Below are 14,343 nucleotides of genomic sequence, written 5' to 3' on the forward strand. Positions count from 1 at the left end.
TGGGTGTCGTGGGAGATCCTACCTCAGGGCCAGGGTTGAGGGTACTCACCGCTCCAGGTGGGAGACCCCATTCGTCTGGGTGTCCGGGGAAGCTTGAATTCCAGCACAGCCAGGGTAGAGAAGATTCTCGGCCCCACCCCTCCCAGTCAAGATACCTCTCCCACCTGGGAGTCAGGGGGACCTCATATACCGCCGCAGCCAGGGGAAAGCGGACTCGCCCCTCCATGCGGGAAACTCCTCCCACCTGGGTGTCTGTTGGGAGTTTTTACACAGCTGCAGCCAAAGTACAGCAGACTTGCCCCTCCAGGCGAAAGATCCCTCCAACCTGGGTGTCAGGGGGAGCTCTTATACCGCCAAAGATGGTAGAGGGGACTCGCCCATCAAGGCGGGAGACCTCTCCCACGTGGGTGTGGTTTGGAGCTCCTAGAAAACAAGAGCCACAGTAGAGGGGACTCGCCCCTCCAGGCAAGGGACCCCTCCCACCTGGGTGTCCTGCTTGCTCCTATAACCCTGCAGCCATGGTAGAGGTAAGTCGCCCCTCCAGGCGGGAGACCCCTCCCACCTGGGAATCCGGGGGAACTCATACCACCACAGCCAGAGTGGAGAGGACTCGCCCCTCCAGGTGGGAGATCCCTCTCACGTGGGTGTCTGAGTGTGTGGGCTCTTATACCCCTGCAGCCAGGGTAGGAGGGACTCGCCCCTCCAGGGGAGAGACTACTCCCAACTGGGTTCAGGGGCGCTCCTATACCTCCGCAGCCAGGGTAGAAGGGAATCGTCCCTACAGGCGGGAGACCCCTCCCACCAGGGTGTAGGGGGGAGCTCCTATACTGCCAGAGCCAGGGTAGAGGGGTTCGCCCCTGCAGGCAGGAGACCCCTCCCATCTGGATGTCAGGGGGAGCTTGTATACCGCCACAGCCAGGACAGAAGGGACTTGCCCCTCCAGGCGAAAGAACCCTCCCACCTGTGTGTGTGTGTGTGGGGGGGGGAAGCTTGGTATACCGCCTTAGCCAGGGTAGAGGGGACTTGCCCCTCCACAAGGAAACTCCTCCCACGTGGGTGTCCGGTGGCGCTCCTATACCACCGCAGCCACTGTAGAGGGGACCCACAGCTCCAGTCGGGAGACCCCTCCCACCTGGGTTTCCGGGGAAGCTTGAATACCACCCCAGCCAGGGTAGAGGGAGACTCGCCCCTCTCTAGTCAAGAGACTTCTCTAACCTGGGTGTCGGGGGGAGCTCCTATACCGCCCCAGCCAGTGTAGAGGGATCTCACCAGTCTAGGCAGAAGACCCCTCCCGCCTGGGTGTCGGAGGTGGGGGGGCTTGTATACGCCACAGCCAGGGTAGCAGAGACTCTCCCCTCCAAGGGAAAAACCTTTCCCACCTAGGTGTCAGGGGAGCTCCTATACCTCCATAGCCAGGGTAGAGGGGACTCGCCCCTACAGGCAGGACACCCTCCCACTAGTGTGCCACAGCCAGGGTAGAGGGGACTCCCTGCTCAAGGCGGGAGATCCCTCCCACCCGGTGTTTGGGGAGCTGGTACACTGCCATAGCCAGGGTAGGGGGGACTCTCCACTCTATGCAGGAAACCCTTCCCACCTGGGTGTGTGTGTGTGTGGGGGGGGGGCAGAATTGTTTACCCCTGCAGCCAAAGTAGAGTGTACTTGTTCCTCCAGGCGGAGACCCCTCCCACCTGGGTGTAAGCGGGAGCACTTATACTGCCGCAGACAGGGTAGAGAGGACTCGCCCCTCCAGGAGGGAGACCACTTCCCCCTGCGTGTCCTGGTGAGCTCCTATAACGCTGAAGCCAGGGTAGTGGGGACTCACCCCTCCAGGTGAGAGACCCCTCCCACATGAGTGTCGGGGGAGTTCTTATATTGCCATAGCCAGGGTAGAGGTGACTCACCACTCCAGGCAGGAGACCCCTCCCACCTGAGTGTCAGGGAAAGCTAGTATACCACTACAGACTGGGTAGAGGGGACTCGCCCCACCATGCGGGGGAAACCCACCCCCCCCCAGGGTGTCTGGGATGAGCTCCTACACCGCTGAAGCCAGGGTAGAGGGGACTCGCCCCTACAAGAATGAGACCCCTCCCACCAGGGTGATGGGGGCAGCTTTTATAGTTTTCCAACCAGGGAAGAGGGTTTGCCCCTGAAAGCCAAAGACACTTCCCACCTGGGTGTCCAGGGAGCTCTTATAGGACACCAGCCAAAGTAGAGCGGACCCGCCCCTCCAGGCGGAAGACACCTCGCACCTGTGTCTGGGGGTGGGGAGCTTGTATACCGCCTTAGCCTGGATAGAGGGGATTTTTCCATTCATGCGGGAGACCCCCTCCCACCTGGGTGTCTGCGGGAGCTTGCATACCGCCACAGCCAGGGTAGAGGGGACTCATTGCTCCAGGCGGCAGACACCTCCCACATTGGTGTCAGGGGAGCTCCTTTATCGCCGCAGCCAGGGGAGCAGGGACTCGCCCCTCCAGTCAAGAGACCCCTCTATCCAGAGTGTCAGGAGGAGCTTCTATACCGTCTGAGCCAGAATAGAGGGGACTCGCTCCTTCATGCAGGAGAAACCTTCCACCTGGGTGTCTGGAGGAGCTCATATGCCACCGCAACCAGGGTAGAGCGGGCTCGCCCCATGGCGGAAGACCCTTCCCACGTGGGTGTAATTTGGAGATCATATACCTTCTGAGCCAAGGTAGAGGGGACTCGGCCCTCCAGGCAAGGGACCCCTCCCACCTGGGTATCAGGCTAGCTTTCATACCCCAGCAGCCATGTAGATGCGAGTTGCCCCACTAGGCGGGAGACCCCTCCCATCTGGGAATCGGTGATGGGGGGTGGGGTGGTGTGGGAGGACTCATGTTCCACTGCAGCCAGGGTAGAAGGGCCTCGCCCCTCCAGACGGGAGACCCCTCCCACCTGGGTGTCAGGGGGGAGCTTGAATACCTTTGCAGCCAGGGTAGAGCAGACTGGACCCTCCAGACGGGAGACCCCTCCTACCTGAGTGTAGCGGGGAGCTCCTATACCACTGCAGCCAGGGTAGAGGGAACTCGCCTCTCCAGGCAAGAGAACCCTCCCACCTGCGTGTCTGCAGGAGCTCCTATACCACAGCAGCCAAGCTAAAGGGGACTGGCTTATCCAGGCGAGGGACCCATCCCACCCGGGTGTCAGGGAGAGCTCATTTAACGCTGCAGCCTGTGTAGAGGGGACTCACCCCTCCATGCGGGAGACCCCTCCAACCTGGGTGTCAGGAAAAGCTAATATACCACTACTGCCAGGGTAGAGAAGACTCGGTCCTCCATGATGGAGGCCCCTTTTACCTGGGTGTCTGGGGGAGCTCGTATCCCGCTGCAGCCAGGGTAGAGGGGACTTGCCCCTCCAGTCGGGAGACCCCTCCCACCTGGGTGTGGAGGGGAAGTGCTCCTTTACCACTGCAGCCAGAGTAGCAGGGACTCGCCCCTCCAGGGGAGAGACGCCTCCCACCTGCATTCAGGGGAGCTCCTATACCCGCAGCCAGGGTAGATGGGAATCACCACTACAGGCTGGAGACCCCTCCCACTAGGGTTCAGGGGAGCTCATATACTGCCAGAGCCAGGGTAGAGAGTTTCACCCCTGCAGGCGGAGACCCCTCCCACCTGGTTGTCCAGGGAGCTCTTACAGAGCACCAGCCAAAGTAGAGGGGACTACTACTCCCTTGATGCGGGAGACCCCTCCCACCTGGGTTTCTGGGAGAATTTGTATACTTCCTTAGCCAGGGTAGAGGGGACTGGAAATGTGAAGCCCCTCTACTCTGGGTGTGCTGGTATATAAGCTCCCCTTGAAAACCAGGAGGAGCCTCCAGCCTGGAGGGGTGAGTCACCTCTACCCTGGCTGTGGCTGTTTTGAGCTCCCTCCGACATCCAGGTATGAGGGGTCTCCCGCCATAGGGGCAAGTCCCCTCTACCCTGGCTGCAGGGGTATAGGAGCTCCCCCCAACACCCAGGTGGTAGGGGTCTCCAGAGTGGAAGGGGAGTCCCCTCTACCCTGGTTGCTGGAGTATAGAAGCTCACTGGACACCCAGGTGGGAGGGGTCTCCCGTCTGGAAGGGTGAGTCCCACTCTCCTGGCTGTGGTGTTATATGGGTAGAAAGGGGAGTAAGGGGAGCTGATGGTGCAGGGAGAGGAGGGCTCAAGGCCCAGGTTCACTGTTGGGTATCAGGATTGAGGAGCAAATCCTGGCTGAGTGAGGTCAAAGTGCCCGGGCAAGGGGTAAGGCTACCTTTTCCCAAAGGAGGCCTGTAGGGCCAAACATCCCAGTTCCAGTCTATGGTACTGGTGAGCATCCTGGGAAAGGGATCTGGAAAAGGGGCCCAGCAGGGACACTGAGAACAGGAGGGATGAAGGAGGGCACAGCATGAAGTACTGGAGGGGTGGGGTGTGGGCCAGGACTGCAGAAAGGAGCCTAGGCTTGGGACTGAGAGGAGGGCCCAGGCTAGGGGAGAGCACAGAAGGGCGGGGCTGGGCAGGAGGGGGTGGCACTAGGGTTCTGAGGTACAAGGAAGGCAAGGGGAGCAGGGAAGCCCCAGCGGGGTCCACAGTCCAAGCCCAGGGAAGCACAGAGCAAGAAGGGCCCCCAGAGGCTCAAGCAAGGATGCACACCAGGGAATGGAGAGCTAAGGGCCAGGGCATGGGCTGGGGGCTCAGGACAGTGGACAAGACTTTGGAGGGATGGCAGGGGATCCGGCAGGGAGCAGACAGGCTCCCAGCTCAGGGACACTGGCAGTTGTCAGGGTTCTGGGTGCAGGACCTAAGGCCCAGAGAGATCAAGGGGTCCAGGGGAGGAGCAGGGTTCAGTTTCCTATAAGGCACTCTGGCCCAGATGAGAATCTAGGGACAGGGACCTGGCAAAGTAGGCCTGACAAGGGAAGGATGCCAAGAGGAGGATGATGGGAGGGCATGGGGGGTGGTCTCGGTGGATACATGGGGGAGTAAGATCCAGGACCCAAGCCAGGTGCCCAGGCAAAGGACCTACCTGATGGACCATGGATGAGGGACCCATGGAGCAGGAGACCTGCAAGTGCCAGGGGAAAGCACGAGGGGAAGGGGAAGAATGACAGCACAAGAACCAGGAGATAGAGAAAAGCACAAGGGGGACCTACGGGAGCACGCTGGCTGTCCCAAGCAAGGTGCTCACAGGTCAGACCTAACAGGAAGAGTCTCCATGCTAAGGCAAGTGACATGAGGAACACCGTCAGGGGCTCAGTTGAGTGCCCAGGCCTGGGGAATGGAGCACAAAGGGTGAGGGTTAGGGAGGGCAGGGTGTGGGTAGGGGCAGCATGCAAGGCCAGAGAGCAGGGGAGGGAAGGGAGGGGATCTCTCAGGGATGGGTTGGAGCAAGTCTCATGTTAACTGCCAGCCTTCAAGGTTCAGGCATTGAAAGGGACTCAGGCGAGGGGCAGGGCTGTGTTTCCCATAGGGAGCCTTAAGGGCGCAGAGGCCAGCCAATTACTGCTCCTCTGCCCAGGTGAGTAGATCCTCAGAGAGGGACGTGGACCAAAGGAGGATCAAAAGCAGGCACTCTGAGGGGATACCTGGCATACAAAGGTTGTTGGGGGTGGTCGGTTGTCAGCCAGGACCCATTCGAGGAGCCCAAGCTAGGGAGAAGCAGGGAAAGCTAAGGGTCCCGGCTGTGCCAGGATACCACAGCACCAGTGGAACAGAGGGGAGGCACAGGATGGGGCCTGTTAAAAAGGCCTGAAACCAAAGGAAGAGAAAGGGTCCTTGAGAGGAGTGGCCAGGGGCTGAAGAAAGGAGCCAGGCCCAGTAATAGAGAGCCAAGTGCTAGCACCTGTGGCTGGGTGAATGAAAACCCATATGGATGGGGAGGGGAGGGAGGGGAGAAATTGAAGCAGCTGAGGCAGGGGGAGAAGGCTCAAGGCCCAGATCCACTGCAGGGTGTCAGTGTTCAGGAACAGGGGCCAGGCTGAGGGAGGCCAAAGAGTCCAGGCAAGGAGCAGGGCTATGTTTTCCCAAAGGGAGCCCACAGGACCAAGAGGCCAGATCAAGTCCCCTGGCCTGGGTGAGCATCCTGGGAAAGGGATCAGGAAAGCAGGCCTGGCAGAAATGACAGGAGGCCCAAAGGAGGACAAAGCCTGAAGGGTCACAGGACAGGTGTGGGTGGAGTGGGGGCTAGGATCCCAACAAGAAGCTCAGGAAAGGGACTTAGAGGAGGTCCCAGGCCAGGGGAGAGCAGGGAAGGGCGAGACCAGTAAGGTGGGGCTGCACTAGGGTACTGCAGTATAGGGAAGCAAAGGGGAGCAGGGAAGTGGCCCCAGCAAGGCGCCCTCAGACAAAGCCCAGAAAAGAAAGGAGCAAGAAGGGCCACCAGAGGCTCAAGCGAGGAGCCAGGCCAGAGAGGGAGAGCCAAGGGCCAGGCCTTGGGCAGGAGGCTCAGGACAGTGGACAAGAGTTGGGAGGAAAGGCAGGGGATCCAGCAGTGAGCAGGCAGGCTCCAGGCCCAGAGCCACTCCAAGTGTCAGGGTTCCAGGTGCAGGACCAAGCACCCAGGGAGAGCAAGGGGCCCAGACAACAGGCAGGGCTCTCTTTCCCATAGGCACAGTGGCCCAGATGAGAATCCAGGACAGGGACCTGACAAAGGAGGCCAAGGGAAGGTGGCCAGGAGGAGGGCGACAGGAGGGCATGGCGGAGGGTTGCAGTGGGTGCGTGGAGGGGCAAGAGCCGGACCCAAGCTAGGTGCCCAGGCAAGGAACCCACCCGACTGACCGAGGATGAGGGACCCAAGGAGCAGGAGACCCACTAGCACCAGGGAAAAGCACAAGGGGAAGGGGAGGAAGCACTTCGCAAGGACCAGGAGGCAGAGGGAAGTGCAAGGGGCACTTAGGGGAGCCCACTGGCGGGCCCCAGCAAGGAGCCCCCAGGTCAGACCCAACATGAAGATATTCCACGCTATGCCAAGGGACATGAGGAACTGGGTCAGGGGCTCAGGCTCGTGGGCAGGGGAGAGAAGGGTGGGGATTGCACAGGGCTGGGTTGGAGCAAGTCTCATGTTAACTGCCAGCCCTCCAGGTTCAGGCACTGAAAGGGACACAGGCGAGGGGCACAGCAGTGTTTCTTATTAGGGAACATTCAAGGCTCAGAGGCCAGCCAATTCGGCTCCTCTGCCCTGGTGAGTAAATCCTCAGAGAGGGACCTGTACCAATAGAGGGGCAAAAAGTAGGTACTGTGAGGCAATATCTGGTGAGCTGGGGTTGGGTGTGGGGTCAGTGGGCAGCCAGGACCCATTTGAGAAGCCCAGGCTAGGGTGAAGCAGGGGGAACGGAGGGTCCATGCAGTGCCAGGATGCCACAGCACCAGTGGAACAGAGGGGAGTTACAAGATGGGGCCGTTAAAAGGGGCCTGAAACCAAGGGAGAGGGGCAGGGTCCTCGAGAAGGGCAGCCAGGGGCTCAAGCAAGGAGCTGGGCTAGTAATGAAGAGCCAAGTGCTAGCACCTGGGGCTGGGTGAATGAAAAGGGACAAGGATGTGGAGGGGAGGCAGGGAGTGGGTGGCACAGGGGGAGCGGGTGGTGCAGGGGGAGGAAGGCTGTAGGCCCAGGTCCACTGTAAGGTGAAAGGGTTCGAGAGCAGTGCCCAGACTGAGGAAGGCCAAAGGGCCCAGGAAAAGGGCAGGGCTACATTTTCCCAAAGAGAGCCCTCAGGGCCAAGAGGCCAGGTCAAGTCCCCTGGCCCAGGTGAGCATTCTGGGAAGGGGATCAGGAAGGCAGGTCTGGCAGAGACAGAACAACAGGAGGGCTGAAGGAGGGCACAGCCTGAAGGGACGCAGGATGGATGTGGGTGGGGTGGGGGCCAGGACCCAAGCAAGAAGCCTAGGCAAGGGCCCTAGAGGAGGGCCCAGACCATGGGAGAGCAGGGAAGGATAGGGTCGGTGAGGCGGGTCGTCACTAGGGTACTGCAGTACAAGGAAGCCAAGGGTAGCAGGGAAGAGGCCCAAGCAAGGGGCCCACATTCAATGCCCAGGGATGCACTGGGCACAAAGGGCCACCAGAGACTTAAGTGCAGAGCCAGGCCAGGGAATGGAGAGCCAATGGCCAGGCCTTGGGCAGGAGGCTCAGGACAGTGGGCAAGACTTGGGAGGCAAGGCAAGGGATCCAGCAGGTGGCAAGCAGGCTCCAGGCCCAGGGCCACTGCCAGGTGTCAGGGTTCCGGGTGCAGGACCAAACACCCAGGAGAGCAAGGGGCCCAGGCTTGGGACAGGGCTCTATTTCCAATAAGGTTCTCTGGTGCAGATGAGAATCTAGAGACAGGGACCTAGCAAAGGAGGCCTGGCAAGGGAAGGGGGCCAGGAGGAGGTCGATGGGAGGGCACGGCAGGGGGTCGTGGTGGGTGCCTGGAGGGGCAAGAGCCAGGAACCAAACAACGTGCCCAGGCAAGGGACCCACACGACCTATTGAGGATGAGGGACCCTGGCTAGTGCCAGGGAAAAGCAAGAGGGGAAGGGGAGGAAGGGCTTCGTGAGGACCAGGAGACAAATGGAAGCGCAAGGGGCACCTAGGGGAGCTTGCTTGCAGGCTCAAGGAAGGAGCCCCCAGGTCAGACCCAACACAAAGAGATTCCACACTATGCCAAGGGAAATGAGGAACTGGGTCAGGGGCTCAGGCTTACGGGCAGGGGAGGGAAGGGAGGGGATCACTCAGGGCTGGGTTGGAGCTAGTGTCATGTTAACTGCCAGCCCTCAAGGTTCAAGCACTGAAAAGGACACAGGCAAGGGGCAGGGCAGTGTTTTCCATTAGGGAACATTCAGGGTGCAGAGGCCAGCCAATTCTGCTCCTCTGCCCTGGTGAGTAAATCCTCAGGGAGGTACCTGGACCAACAGAGGGGCAAAAGAGGGTACTGTGAAGTGATTCCTGGTGAGCGGAGTTTGAGGGTGGGGTCAGTGGGCAGCCAGGATCCATTCGAGAAACCCAGGTTAGGGAGAATCAAGGGTAACAGAGGGTTGGTGCAGTGCCAGCATACCACAGCACCAGTGGAACAGAGGGGAGGCATAGGAGGGGGCTGGTAAAAGGGGCCTGAAACCAGGGGACAGGGACAGGATCCTCAAGAAGGCAGCCAGGGGCTCAAGAAAGGATCTGGGCCTAGTAATGCAGAGCCAAATGCTAGCACCTGGGGCTGAGAGAATGAAAAGGGACATGGATGGGAGGGGAGGGAGGGGAGGGAGGGGAGAAAGGGGAGTGGGTGGCACAGGGAGAGGAAGGATGAAGGCCCAGGTCCACTGCAGGGTCAGGGTTCAGGAGCAGTGCCCCAGATGAGGGAGACCAAAGGGCCCAGGCAAAGGGCAGGACTATGATTTCCCAAAGGGAGGCCGCAGGACCATGATGCCAGGTGGAGTCCCCTGGCCTGGGTGAGCATCCTGGGAAGGGGATCAGGAACTCTGGCCTAGCAGAGATAGAAATGACAGGAGGGCTGAAGGAGGGCACAGCCTGAAGGGCCCCAGGATGGGTGTGGATGGGGTGGGGGCTAGAACTCCAATAAGGAGCCCAGGCAAGGGACCTAGAGGAGGTCCCAGGCCAGGGGAGAGCAGGGAAGGGCAGGGCTGCTAAGGCAGGGCTGCACTAGGTTACTGCAGTACACAGAAGCCAAGGGGAGCAGGGAAGTGGCCCCAGCGAGGGGCCCTCAGACAAAGCCCAGAAAAGCAAGGAGTAAGAAGGGCCACCAGAGGCTCAAGCGAGGAGCCAGGGCAGGGAATGGAGAGCCAAAGGCCAGGCCTTGGGCAGGGGGCTCAGGATAGTGGACAAGAGTTGGGAGGGAAGGCAGGGGATCCAGCAGGGTGCAGGCAGGCTCTAGGCCCATGGCCACTGCCAGGTGTCAAGGTTCTGGGTGCAAGGCCAAGCACTCAGGGAGAGCAGGGGCCCCAGTGAGGGGCAGGGCTCTGTTTCCCATAAGGCCCAGTGGCCCAGATGAGAATCCAGGGACAGGGACCTGGCAAAGGAGGCCAGGCAAGGGAAGGGGGCCAGAAGGAGTGCTACAGGAAGGCATGGCAGGGGGTCGCAGTGGGTGTGTGGAGGGGCAAGAGCCAGGACCTAAGCCAGGTGCCCAGGCTAGGGACCCACCTGACTGATGAAGGACTGAGAGACCCAAAGAGCAGGAGACTTGCTAGCGCCAGGGAAAAGTGCTAGGTTAAGGGGAGGAAGGTTTCTCGAGAACCAGGAGACAGAGGGAAGCACAAGGGGCACGTAGGGGAGCTCGCTGGCAGGACCAAGCAAGGGGCCCCCAGGTCAGACCCAACATGAAGAGACTCCATGCTATGCCAAGGGACACGAGGAACTGGGTCAGGGGCTCAGGCTCACAGGCAGAGGAGGGGAGGGAGGGGATCACTCAGGGCTGGGTTGAAGCTAGTCTCATGATAACTTCCAGCCCTCAAGATTCAAGCACTGAAAGGGACGCAGGCTAGGGGCACAGTAGTGTTTCCCATTAGGGAACATTCAGGGCGCAGAGACCAACCAATTCTGCTCCTCTGCCCCTAGTGAGTAAATCCTCAGGGAGGGACCTGGACAAAAAGAGGAGCAAAATGGGGCACTGTGAGGCAATACCTGAGAAGCGGAGGTTGGGTTTGGGTTTGGTGGGCAGCCAGGATCCATTCGAGAAACCCAGATTAAGGAGAAGCAGGGGGAACAGAGGGTCTGGGCAGTGCCAGAATATCACAGCACCAGTGGAACAAAGGGGAGGCACAGGAGGGTGCCAGTAAAAGGGGCATGAAACCAGGGGACAGGGACAGGGTCCCCAAGAAGGGTGGCCGGGGCCTCAAGAAAGGAGCTGGGCCTAGTAATGGAGAGCCTAGTGCTAGCACCTGGGGCTGGGAGAATGAAAAAGAACATGGATGGGGAGGGCAGGGAGGGGAGGGAGGGGAGAAAGGGGGGCGAGTGGTGCAGTGGGAGGAAGGCTGAAGGCCCAGGACCACTGCAGGGTATCAGGGTTCAGGAGAAGGGCCCAGGCTGAGGGAAGCCAAAGGGCCCAGGCAAGGGGCAGAGCTACATTTTCCCAAAGGGAGCCCAAAGGGCCACAAGGCTAGTTCAAGTCTCCTGGCCTGGGTGAGCATCCTGGGAAAGGGATCAGGAAAAGGGGACCAGCAGTGACAGGTGCTACAGGAGGGCTGAAGAAGGCATATTGTGAAGGGCCCGAGGACTTTTGTTGGTGGAGTGGGGGGCCAGGACCCCAGCAAGGAGCCCAGGCTAGGGACCTGGAGGAGGGCCCAGGCCATGGGACAGCAGGGAAGGGGGGCCCTGGCAGTAGGGCAGCACTATGGTTCTGCAGTTCAGAGAGGCCAAGGGGACCAGGGAAGCTGAGCAACTGAGGGGCCCACATTCAAACCCAGTGAAGCATAGAGAAGGAAGGGACACCAGAAGCTCATCAAGGAGCCAGGACAGGGAATGGAGAGCCAAAGGACACGGCTGGGGCAGGAGGCTCAGAACAGTGGACAGGGCTGGGGAAGAGAGGGAGCAGATGCAACAGGAGAGAGGCAGGTTCCAGTGCCAGCACCACTTCCAGGTATCAGGGTTCAAGTGCAGGACCTAGGATCCAGGGAGAGCAAGGGGACCAGGCAAGGGCATGGGCTCTATTTCTCATAAGGCACCCTGGCTCAGATTAGATTCAAGGGCCAGGGACCAGGCCAAGGTGGCCTGATAAGGGACAAGGGCCAGGCAGACGGCAATGGGAGGGCATGGCACCAGGTTGCATTGGGTTTGGAGAAGGGCAAGAGCCAGGACCCAAGGCAGGGCCCCAGGCAAAGGATGGACCTGACCAACAGTGGATTAGAGACCCAAGCAGGAGGAGGCTGGTGCTCCAGGGGAAAGCAAAAGGGGAAGTAGAGGAAGGGGTGGCACTAGGATAGGAGACAGAGGTGGTGCAAAGGGCAAGGAGGGGAGCGTGCTAGGGGGCCCAATCAAGGGGCCCCCAGGTCAGACCAACACCAAAAGATACCACGCTAAGCCACACAACAGAAAGAATGTGGTCAGGGACTCAGGTGAGAGGCCAGGCCTAGGGAGAGGAGCATGAGTGGTCAGGGTTAGGGAGGGCTGGGTTGGGATAGGGGCAGCATGCAAGGCTAGAGGGTAGGGGACGGAAGGGAGGGTATCACACATGGCAAGGTCTGCCCTAGGCCCAAGTCCACTGCCAGAGGTCAGGGTTTCAGCGGCCAAGGGGCCCAGAAATGGTGCACGGCTGTGTTTCCCATAGGGAACCTACAGGGAGCAGAAGCCAGCCAATTCTAGTCCTCTGCCCCAGGTGAGTGGATCCTGAGAGAGACACTGGATCAAAGGAGTGCCAAAGGAGGGCACTGTGAATGGATGTTTTGCTTCTGGAATTGGGGGGTGGTCGGGGGGAATCAGGACCCATTAGAGAGCCCAGGCTAGAGAGAAGCAAGTGGAGGAGAGGGTCTGTAAAGTGCCAGGATACTATAGTACAAGGGGAACTGAGGGGAGGCACAGCAGGGGTTCAAAAAAGGAGCCCAAAATCAAAGGACAGGGATAGGGAACTCGAGAAGCAAGGACCGATGCTCCAGCAAGGAACCAGGCCCAGGAACTGACAGCCAAGTGCCTTGGACAACCAAAGCCAGGGTTGCATGAAAATGGACAGGACTGGGAAGGGGAGGGAGGAGAGAAAGGTGATCGTGTGGCACAGGGATTGGAGGGCTCAAGGTCCACTGATGGGTGTCAGGGTTGGGGAACAGGGCCAGGGCTGAGGGAGACCAAAGGGCCCAGACAAGTGGCAGGGCTACATTTTCCCAAAGGGAGGCCTTAGGAACAAAAAACCAGGTCCAGTTCCCTAGCCCTGGTGAAAATCCTGGAAAAAAGGATCAGGAAAAGGGGTATGGCAGGGACAGGGAAAAAAGGCATAGTGTGAAGGGCCAGAGGACCGGTGTTGCTGGGGAGGGGGCCAGAACCCCAGAAAGAAGCCCAGGTTAGGGGCCTAGAGCAGGGCCCAGGCCAGGGGAGAGCAGGGAAGGGCAGGGCCAGGTAGGAGGGCGGCACTAGGGTTTTGCAGTGCAGGGAAGCCAAGGGGAACAGGGAAGCACCCAAAGCAAGGGGCCCACAGTCCAAGCACAGGGTTGCACGGGGCAATAAGGGGCACCAGACGGTCAAAGCGAGGAGACATGCCAGGGAATGGAGAGACAAGGGTCAGGGCTGGGGCTGGGGGCTCAGGACAGTTGACATGGCAGAGGAGGGAAGGCAGGGGAAACAGCAGTGGGGAAGCAGGCTCCAGGCGCAGGGCCATTGCCAGGTCTCAGGTTTCCAGGAGCAGGAACAAGGGCCCAGGGAGAGCAAGAGGCCCAGGCTAGGTATAGGGCTCTCTGTCCCATGAGGTGTCCTTCCCAGATGAGAATCAAGGCCAGGGACCAGGCCAAGGGGGCCTGGCAAGGGATGGGGGCCAGGAGGAGGACGACAGGAGAGCATGGCGGGGGGTCACGTTGGTTGCGGAGAGGGGCAGGAGCCAGGACCCAAGCCAGGATCTCAAGCAGGGGACCAATCCCACCAAAAGAGCATTAGAAACCCAAGAAGCAGGAGGCCAGCACTCCAGGGGAAAGTGCGAGTGCAAGGAGAGGAAGGGTTGGCACTAAGATGTGGAGACAGAGGGCAGTGTAAAGGGCACCCAGTGGAGTACACTAAAGGGACCAAGCAAGGGACCCCAGGTCATACCCAATACAAAGTGACACCTCGTGATGCCACGCAACAGGAGGAACACGGTCTGGGGCTCAGGCAAGCAGCCAGTACCAGACACTGGAGCACAAAACGTTAGGGTTAGGGAGGGCTGGGTTGGGGTAGGGGCAGCATACAAGGCTAGATGGTAGGGGAGGGAAAGGAGATGATTGCACAGGGCAAAGTCGGTGGAAAGCCAAAGTCCACTGCCAGGTGTCAAGGTTTGGAAGGCGAAGGGGGCCCAGGTGAGGGGCAGGGCTGGGTTTCCCATAGGGAGTCTTCTGGGCCCAGAGGCCAGCCAATTCCACTCCTCTGCCCCAGGTGAGTAGAACCTCACAGAGAGACCAGGACCAAAGGAGGGCCAAAGGAAGGCACTGTAAGGGGATATGATGTGTCCAGAATTGGGGCAGGGTTGGTGGGGAGCCAGGACCCCTTCAAGGAGCCCAGGCTAGGGAGAAAGAAGGGGAGTGGAGGGTCCAGGCAGTGTCAGGATACCACAATACAAAGGGAACAGAGGGGAGGTACAGGAGTGGGCCAAACAAATGGGCCTGAAATCATGGGACAGAGACAGGATCCTCGAGAAGGGCAGCCAGGGTTTCAAGCAAGGGATGAGGCCAAGGAATGGAAAGCCAAGTGGTAGGACCTAGACTGGTGTCTCATGAAAAT

General features: G+C 59.9%; 1 protein-coding gene and 1 gene segment (V, D, J or C); both read left to right on the forward strand.

The window, feature by feature from the left end:
• The window catches only part of LOC114084216 (immunoglobulin lambda-1 light chain-like), an 878,674-nt gene that overhangs the window by 646,438 nt on the left and 217,893 nt on the right, over window positions 1-14,343 (forward strand). The window lies entirely within an intron of this gene.
• LOC114084215 (immunoglobulin lambda variable 2-18-like) overlaps window positions 1-14,343 on the forward strand; it is a 473,618-nt gene that overhangs the window by 236,637 nt on the left and 222,638 nt on the right.

Source organism: Marmota flaviventris, chromosome 1 (assembly GCF_047511675.1).
Source record: "Marmota flaviventris isolate mMarFla1 chromosome 1, mMarFla1.hap1, whole genome shotgun sequence".
Taxonomy (NCBI): Eukaryota; Metazoa; Chordata; class Mammalia; order Rodentia; family Sciuridae; genus Marmota; species Marmota flaviventris.